This window comes from Anguilla rostrata, chromosome 13 (assembly GCF_018555375.3).
Source record: "Anguilla rostrata isolate EN2019 chromosome 13, ASM1855537v3, whole genome shotgun sequence".
NCBI classification, from domain to species: Eukaryota; Metazoa; Chordata; class Actinopteri; order Anguilliformes; family Anguillidae; genus Anguilla; species Anguilla rostrata.
The window spans coordinates 7,892,865-7,902,805 of NC_057945.1; the positions used below are offsets into that span (position 1 = coordinate 7,892,865).

Here is a 9,941-nt window from a genome sequence, read left to right on the forward strand (position 1 = left end):
AAATACAGAAACAATAATAATAAAACAAAAATAATAATAATTGTGCAGAAATAATTTAACACAATGTTTTCTGTGCCCTCATTATCCATTGTGTTTTTTTCAATAAACCCCCAAAAGTGTGAAATTATAATCAGGCAGGATCGATGTAGGTAGTTGATGTGAGAAACAGTGATTTTGGAGTCCTCTTATGCTTGGAAAGTTGCGCATTTTTGTCCTGCTGAGACGGGCATCTGTGCAGACGCCACGGCCCCTGGTCCTCAGAACAGGACGCCTCACGTGATGACCTCATGAGCATGTCACTGATGTCATCATGTCCCGTGGCTGCCAGACACCAGATAGGAACCAATTTTTCTATTTACAGGAAATTCAGGTCAACACCTGAGTCAGCGTTTTTCAATTAGTGAGTTGATTGACCATTTGAAATGTGTTTTATTACAGTTTCATCATTTTACTATTTTAAATGAATTCTATTACTGTATTGTTTTACGTCTCTTTTTTCCCCTCTAAATGCACTGAGCTGCAACACTGTCCAGAAAAGGTGCTTCATAAATAAAATTCTCAATATATTCGCTGTAACCCTCCAGTTGCCTCTGTGGGTAGTTTTATGTAAAACCTTACTTACATTCAAACATTTACCAGGGATCCTCATTCTCAGCCACGCTCCTGTGTGTTTAAAATGGTTCACCCAGAGGTGCTGGAGCTCACAGCCGCACGAAGAGCCAGAACCCTGAGATTGTGCTGACTGCGACGTGTGTGAGGCACTCCCCTGAGCTCAACATAACGGAGCAAACTTCACTTCACTTCACTTCACTTCACTCCAGGTCAGGTCAGGGGGGGAAGCAGGCGGTGCGTCGGCACTCGGACCTGGCAACCGCGCCGAACCGCTTGTTTCTGGGTTTGCGGGCGGGTCGGGGCTTTGATTCAACTCCAGCCCGAGACCCGGGTGGGGAGCGAATGGCGGTGGAAATCCGTCTCCGCGGCGGTGCGCCGGGCGCGATGCGTTACTGTCAGCTCAGTGGCGGGCCATCAATCGCCCTCCGCCATCCGCCCCGCCGCCCCCCCCCCCGCCACGCGCCCGCAGTTTAATCAGGCCAAGGCCCCCGCCGCGTCCCCCGGCCGCCGCGTGGCGTAATGGATGAGAGACCGCCGCCGCCGCGCGGGACGAAACCTGGCGCTCTCGCGCTCGCTCGGCCTCTCTCTCCCTGCCGGCGGACTGGAGGGAAGCCGCCACCTCGCCTGCGCTCTCCGCACCGCAGCTCCGACGGCCAGACCGGGGCGCGCTCTTAAACGTCCTGGCAACGCCGTTACAGCGCCGTAACTAAGGACAACCAGGAGGCCTAGCAGGCAGACATGGAATGCTATTCTTAATTAATGCTGTTAGTCCTGGGGAACTTCAGGTCACATGGACTGGGTGACTATTTCATATGAATTATTTAAAGAAACGGAAGGTTCTTAAAAGTTCCTGCTTTTTAATTTCGGGCTGGAAGCTGCAGTGATTCGCCTCTTTAGTGCAGTAGTCATAGTATCAGTAAAGCAAAGGTTTTTTATGATTTTGAGCTAAACCTGAAAGTGTTCTTTTCCATGTATGTGTTGTGGTTCCTGTATGACATGGCTGTCAGAAAAAAAAAAAAAAAAAACATCTTGTGAGACGAGCCTGGTGCCATGGTAACAGGCCACTTAATACATCCTTTTATATACCAGAATCATCCTGACGCAAGAAATGCACCTGGCCTGCTTGGAAGGGAAGGAGGTGTGTGTGGGTGTGGCGAAGAAGTTTAACACACACACACACACACTCACATGCACGCACACACATACACACTCACACCACAGCAGAGACCCACTTTCTTAATAATTAATTCTGCTGACACCTTTCATGGTCATAATGAATACTTAGGAAACAAGCACTTCGCTGGCTTCATTGAAATTGGAGTGCTAAGAAAAACCTGTTTACTGAAAAAAATATCCTACATTCAGTGCACAGCTGTGTGTGATAGGCATGTGCCTAAGCAGCCATTAAAACTGCTGTGCCAAAGCTTCTTTCACACTGCTTAAAAACATGCTGTTTTTATACTTCAGCACCATTACCTGAGCACCATTACCTGAGCAGTGTGACCTGAGCACCATTACCTGAGCGCCATTACCTGAGCGCTATTACCTGAGCACCATTACCTGAGCACTGCTACCTGAGCACCATTACCTGAGCGCTGTTACCTGAGCACCATTACCTGAGCACCATTACCTGAGCACAGTTACCTGAGCACCATTACCTGAGCACTGTGACCTGAGCACCATTACCTGAGCACCATTACCTGAGCACTGTGACCTGAGCACCATTACCTGAGCACTGTTACCTGAGTGCCATTACCTGAGCGCTGTTACCTGAGCACCATTACCTGAGCACCGCTACCGGAGCACCATTACCTGAGCACCGCTACCTGAGCACCATTACCTGAGCACTGTTACCTGAGCACCATTATCTGAGTGCTGTTAAGTGAACACCATTACCTGAACACCATTACCTGAGTGCTGTTACCTGAGCGCCATTACCTGAGCGCTGTTACCTGAGCACAGTTACCTGGCCAGAATGTGAAGCAGAAGCTGGAGCACTGCCATTTTGTAATGGAATGACAGTCAGTTACTGATGGTTTGTCGTTTACATGCTTACATTAATGGCATTATGCTTTCTCCTCAGAGTAGGGCCTGGCCTCACTTTGTTTTTAACCAGAGGTGAAATATTAGAGCTGGACCCAAGTCTGGCGATCATGGCACAGGCCGTGTTGTGTTTACACCGAAACAGAACAGCAGAAGTTTTAATTTAAAATTGGCTTGCAAAGGAAACATTTCTCTTAATCAGTGTTGGGGTCAAATCAATTTCAATTCAGTCGATCCAAGAAGTGAAAGCAAATTCCATGAATTAATTGAAAATGCGTCATTGAACTTTTTTTTTGGGTTAGGAGTTGAATTTCAATTTGTTTCCTTGCATTGACTGAATTTAGAAGGACCCGGTGCCAACCTTGGTCTCTGTGTCACACAAATTCACTTCCTGCGGCAGAATTTTAGCAGGAAATCATTCTGTTAAAGAACCACAACCGCAACATTGCTTCGCTGCCTTGTTCAGATGTCTGTACTCTCTGATTAACTGCCACCCAATCTTCATTATATAAACATTAATGCCTGCGAGTGGCCTGCCTGTGACTTTGCACAAATTGAATATACTGCCATGATATTGTAAACATGGCGGCTGAAGGGCGGTGCAGTGGGTAGCACTGTCGCCTCACAGCAAGAAGGTCCAGGTTTCGAATCCCGGCCTGGGGCTTTCTGTGTGGAGGTTTCATGTTCTCCCTGCTTCTGTGTTCCTCCTCACAGTTCAACAATATGCCCTGCGATAGACTGATGACCTGTCCATGGTGTATTCCTGCCTCTCGCCCAGTGCATGCTGGGATAGGCTCCAGCACCCCCTGACCAGGAATAAGCAGGTATAGTTAAGGATTTTGGATGGATGGATCCTGGTTGAAAATGCAATGATAAATGTATTTGGATGTAATGTGCTGTAATATGCTACAATGTCAGAAAGCAACACAATATATTGTAAATGGTCTGGACGTGTTGATATATTTTCTATATTTTCAGTAGAAGGAATGGGAAGTTTAATTGAAGGCTAACACATTAGCTAGGAAGTTTGATAATGATGTTAAAAAAAATAATAAATGAAAATAAAATAATAATAATAACAATCTTTATTTTTTAGAAACTTTTTAAACAAAATTACAAAGTGATTCACAAGACAGAATAAAAACAGCAATGCACAACAGGAAAGAAGATGGAAACAGTGATTAAGAAATAATAAAATGAAAACAGGATGATGAAAGATAATTGCATAATCAAAACAAGAGTTCATCAAAATCTTGTTTAAAGACATTTAACGCATAAAACGTAAATGCACCCAGGTGGCTAATAGCTTTGGGTATGGAAACGCATGTTAACAGGTAAAAAATATTCCCGTTCAAAATTTTGAACTCTGTCCTTGACTTCATTTAGTCATTGTTCTGACTGTGATTAAATGTAGTATTTGTGTTCCTCGCTGCAAACTGATGCCTACTTTTCTTGGGCAATGTCCCAGATAAGCTACAGGTATTTGGACATTGACACATTTTTGTTGTTGTTGTTGTTGTGGCTCTGTAGTCAGGCACGTTAGATTTTGAAATGACACAATGACTACGAGTTTACAATGCAGATGGTCGGCTTTAATTTGAAGATATTTATATCCATACTGGGTGATCCGTGTAGGAATCACAGCCATTTTAATACAATGTCAATCTGGCAATTTACTCTGAGAATCTCTGACTCTCCATCACGACTGGTCACCTCCTAATCATCTGGTCTAATCACACAATCTCCAGCACATCCAACGTGGGGTCAGGATTGAAATACAAAAACACCCCCGGTCGGATGAGGGGTTCACATCGGTAAGTGACGAAGTCAATTTATATCCAAAATTGTACAGCTCTTTGGGATTGACCAATCAAAAGCAGTGAATGCCCGCAAGTGATAATGAAAGCTGGATTTCAACAAACATATTTACAGACAGAATGATCGAATGTCAGTCACACACTCCAGTAACAATGTCTAAGTAATATTTAGTCTTTTTCTTATTTCTCATTCAACATGCCGATTGATAATAAAAAAGGAAGATGGCATTTGTAATATAGCTCTATTACAGAGCCATTATCAGTTTTATGGGTTTTGCGGTGGTTAACATGATTACCTATTAGGATAAGCTGTTCGTTTTGTGTCCAGATTCAACGTTTTTCCAGTGTTTCGTTAGGCAGCTACACAGGTACAGAAGATAGATAAAGAATTAGCTGATACAGACTTATGATAAAATGGCCCGTTTGCTGATCAGTGAAACAGGCAGCAGTCTGCAGTGGGAGTTCTGCTGGTTCTGCTGTTCTGTAGTCTAGTACGGAGCACACACACACACACACACACACACCAGTCGTGATTCCCTCTCTCTCTCTCTCTCTCTCTCTCTCTCACAGACACATTCACACTGAATATAAATACACTACATGGCAAAAAAATATGCGGCCCCCCCCCTTCTAATTAGAGGGTTCATCTACTTCAGCCACACCCATTGCAAAATCAACCATGCAATCTCCATAGACAAACATTGGCAGTAAAATGGGTTGTAGTGAAGAGCTCAGTGACTTTCAGCATGGCAAAGTCATAGGTTGGCACCTTTCCAACAAGTCAGTTTGTCTCATTTCTGCCCTGCCCCGATCGACTGTAAGTGCTGTTATTGTGAAGTGGAAACATTGAGGAGCAACACAACAGCTCAGCCGCGATGCGGTAGGCCACACAAGCTCACAGAGCGGGACTGCCGAGCGCTGAAGCATGTTGTGCATACAAACCGTCTGTCTTCGGTTTAGTTTATTAGGATCCCTCTGGAAGCAACGTCAGCACAAGAACTGTTCGCCAGGCGCTTCATGAAATGAGTTTCCATGGCCAAGCAGCCACACAAAAGCCTAAGATCACCATGTGCAATGCCAAGCGTCTGCTGGAGTGGTGTACAGCACACCACCGTTGGTCTCCGGAGTGATGAATCATGCTTCGCTATCTGGCAGTCTGATGGACGAATTTGGGTTTGGTGAATGCCAGGAGAACACTACCTGCCCGCATGCATAGTGCCAAGTTTGGTGGAGGAAGAATAATTGTCTGGGGCTGTTTTTCATGGTTTGGTCTAGGCCCCTTCATTCCAGTGAACGGAAATCTTAACGCTACAGCAAACAATAACATTTTAGAGAGTCGTGTGCTTCCAACTTTGTGGCACCAGTTTGGGGAAGGCCCTTTCCTGTTTCAGCATGACTATGCCCCTGTGCACAAAACAAGGCCCATAAAGAAATGGTTTGCCGAACCTGGTGTGGAAGAAGCTGACTGGCCTGCACACAGAGCCCTGACCTCAACCCCATCATGTGCGAGTAACGTTCAGGTGTCTGCATACTTGTAGTGTATGTATTCATCCCAACGTTCTCTATGGAATCAGTTCGTTTGTACACTCCTGGCCATTGCTTTAGCACACCAGGTGCAGGGGAACGTGCAGATGTCTGTATTTTTTCATGTCAGTGATACATGGGCTGACGGGACACACAATAGCTTTTAGCTTTTTTTTTCATTAGCGCTTCTCTTTGTGCGAGAGACATTCAGGGAGCCAAGGTAAAGAGCTGTGCTCTTTTACACTGTTTTTTACAGACATCCTGTTTACCAGACAAGGCCAAATATTTCGACGTTCTCAAGTGCTGTGTCTAAAGGTCGAGGAATCTAAAGATTACTCTGGATATTAGAAGCCTCTTTTTGATTTTAAGGGAGCCCAGTCACAGTGAAAAAAAAAAAAAATCTGCCAGCGAATGAACAAACTGAAACATAATAACTGACTGAAATGGAAAATAAAAATCAATGGATAACTTCATTAATTGACTTATATATCTTTAATGCCCTTTTTATCATCTGTGCATTTTATATGACCTTACATTTGTACTGTTCACAGCAAGCTTTTATTTGTGCATGAGCTGCTCAAGGTGATGACAAGCTAGAAATGCCACTGGATTTAAAAGGTGTTTGTCATGAAAGTGTGGCATTATCAAGCTTTTTATCAGTAGTATGATCAGAATGATGTGGAGGACATGGGGACTACACACAGGCAGAGATTGGAAAAATGCATCAGCATGTATATTGACACACCGCAGCAGTCAATGTATCAAAGAAACTACAAAATACTCGCTCCAGAAATTTGTTAAAATGAAGTGTCGGCCAATGAGGTTGTAGAAATTTCTTAGTACATAGATTGACAAAATCTGTCTGTACACATTCAAATTCATCCTACTGCTGTGCAATCAAGATGAGTGAGCCTGTTCCAGAAGCAGGTGTACATGCCCAATCCATGACACTACCCCCTGCATATTTCACAGATGAGGGGGGCTGCTGTGGATCACTGGCTGTTCCTACTTTTCTCCACACTTTTGGCTTTCCATCATTTTTGATAAAGGTTTATTCTAGTCTAATCCGTCCATAAAACTTTGTTCCAGAACTTTTCTGGCTCATCCCTATTTTTTGGTAAATTCTAATGCGACCTTTAGATTCTTGCTGCTGATGAGAGGTTTGGATCTTGCAGTGTGGCCTCTATAATTCTGCTCTCGAAGTCTTCTGCGTACAGTGACTTGTGATATTCTCACCTTGGCTCCTGGAGACTGCTGGTGATGTCACTGACTGTTGTTTTTTTTTTTCTTTTTCAAGACTTCTCAAACTTCAGCATGGTTTCTTTGCAATCCTTCTCAATGAATCCTCTCAATGTCCTCTCAGCTTATATACTTATAGATATAGATCTCTCTCTCTCTCTCTCTCTCTCTCTCTCTCTCTCTCTCTCTCTCTCTCTCTCTCTCTCTCCATGCAGCAAACGATGATGCACATCTCCCTCCCAAGGGTGTCACACCAGTGCGTGACAATTGGTTAAAAAAAAACACACACATAAATACCATAAAATAAAAGCTGATTCATTTTGTCTGATCTGAAATACAAAATGCCTTAAGTATATAGCAAAAATACCCATGTTCACACTACCCTTCCCATACTTTTGGAAGGCACTATAAGTTATACAGTAGGCTACATCACTAACTCCCCATATGTCCTATCAGGTTTTGTGAATCTTGGACATTCCATAAAATGGTCTGCAAAATCAAATTAACGACCATAGAAATTCTAAATCAGCTGACAGAAGCTGGCTACCCTGTTTCAGCCCTTCAAAAATGTAATAGTCAGTTAATAGTTAATTATCTTTGTTATAAGGTTTGAGGAAACTTCACTGTGATTTGCAATTATGCGAGTCACACTTAATTTTAAAATCTGTTCATACCAATGTTATAGAAAATTCTGAGTAAAAATGTAAGAATAAAAAAATATAAATTCCTGGAATAAATCAAAGAATCACAACATAAAAATAGAACAGCATGTGTTAAGTGCACCAGTCCGTGCTTGGGAGGTTGGTAGGAACAGAGATCTAAATTGAATGCATCTTCAGACTTTCTCAACTTCTTAGTTAACTGGTTAGTGTGCGAATTTGCCAGGAGTTTCAATTTAACGTGAAAGTGAAAGTGAAACATTGATTTAATGTAATTTCATGTAATAAAATTTCTTCATCTAATTAAAACATTGCATTTAACGTTTCACGGAAATACCACCCCTCACTCTTCAGACTATATACGGTACTCTTCACTGTTCTGCCATTGGCTGGGACAACACCAATAGAATGCATGTTTCACATTTAGGATATTATAACCGTGGAAAATACATAAACCGGTTGTTTGGTTGCCATGAAAACAGCCCCTCAGTTAGCTTTGATCAAGTCGGTGATATTTTACTTTCAGCAGATAGCGTCTAGCTGTGGAGATAAGTGGCGTACGCTTCGCCCGTCACCCCGCCGAACCGATCACAAGCACCGCTGAAACACCGGATCAATAAAACAGCAGGTCCGTTCCTGTGGGGATGTAGGTGCTGAACGAGCTAAGTTACCGTCTTGGGTGAAAAAAGCGTGATTTCATTTCAAAATGTCGTTTACTGTTGCGATCGTTCCCTAAAGTACATAGAGTGAATTCATGAGGGATTCTGGAGCATCATTTCAAGGATATTTTCATTCAAATTATATGCCTAGTAATTCATGATGTCATAGCACAACAATGACGATGAAGTGTCAGATGTTCTCTTCTTGCTTGACGCAGTGACATATCACGTGACTTAAGACCAACTCGTCAGCCCAAGAAGTAACATTAGCCCAAACTTTCTTAGTTTTTCCCAGAGTTAATGACTGAACTCTGGAAATGGTTAGCACTTGAATAGAGAGGGGTGTTCACAAAAAGAGGCATCAGATAGCCATTAGGGGGCAGTCTTCTGTCCAAATGGAAGAACAAATCTCCACTGCAGCAATTTAATTTTTGGTGCGGGTTGCTTGGTTTAAAAAATTTCAATTCATGCCCTTAATATAGTGAATTAAATAGGATTATCTTCTATTATATATTCTAAAAATGTCCATATTTATTCATACTTTAAAAATGTTTACCTGCAGGGTGAGATTAAAAATAGCTAGTACTGCTGTTTCTCAGTGCATTAGAGTGTGATTGGATACCCCAGAGAGGGACCTGCACTCACAGAGCTCTGCACCTTACCCTGATTTTGGAAGAGATATTAAACCCTGGTCTGGACTCGCTCTGGTCATTAAAGGTCCCACAGCACTCATCACTGAGGGCAGAGGGTTCTCCGGCGTCCTGCTAAAGTTCCCAGCATGCCTCCTAATCATCTCCCAGCTCAATTGGCTCGGTGATTCCCAGCCTCAGCTGCCCTGTGCTGAGCTTTCTGGCACAAAATGGCTGCCGTGCATCACCCAGGTGCGGGCTACACTCCGGGGGTGACTGAGCTGCATCTTTACCCTTTTCTGGAAAATACTTAGAGAACTTGGAAGGTGAAAAGCATTCCTTTAATAATAATAATAATAATAATAATAAAACCGTAATTTTGGTGTGGACTCAAATTCTTGAAGTTGGTCACTTTACAAACTTACCAACATTGCAGAGTTTGGAATGTTCTCCATTCTCAATTCCCTCTCGAAGGTTTTATAGTACAACTTCAGAGACAGTTTTCAATTTAAGTGTGTGTGTGTGGGGGGGGGGGGGGGGGAAGCAATTTCTCCAGTTTGCCAAAACATTCCTCTCCCTAAACACCCCCTTCTACCAACCTCTCTCCCCCCACCCTCACCCCACCCCACCCAAACCCCCACCCCTATGGGATGATGGCACGTTATAAATCTCACCGTGTGGAGGGTGATGCTGCTACAGAACGTTCCGGAGCTCGTTTACAAGGAGCGCCGGGGCTCACCTGTAGATTACACCTGTCTC

The 9,941-nt window shown here is 43.4% G+C and overlaps 1 long non-coding RNA gene across 1 annotated transcript in view; it reads left to right on the plus strand.

Annotated features, from left to right (window-relative positions):
• The first annotated feature begins 1,226 nt into the window (after nt 1-1,226).
• Nucleotides 1,227-9,941, plus strand: part of LOC135238523 (uncharacterized) — a 15,399-nt gene continuing 6,684 nt past the window's right edge. The window contains exons 1-3 of the long non-coding RNA XR_010325141.1: nt 1,227-1,750; nt 3,370-3,479; nt 8,424-8,540. This is a non-coding gene — a long non-coding RNA (uncharacterized LOC135238523). The remainder of the gene's footprint in view (nt 1,751-3,369; nt 3,480-8,423; nt 8,541-9,941) is intronic.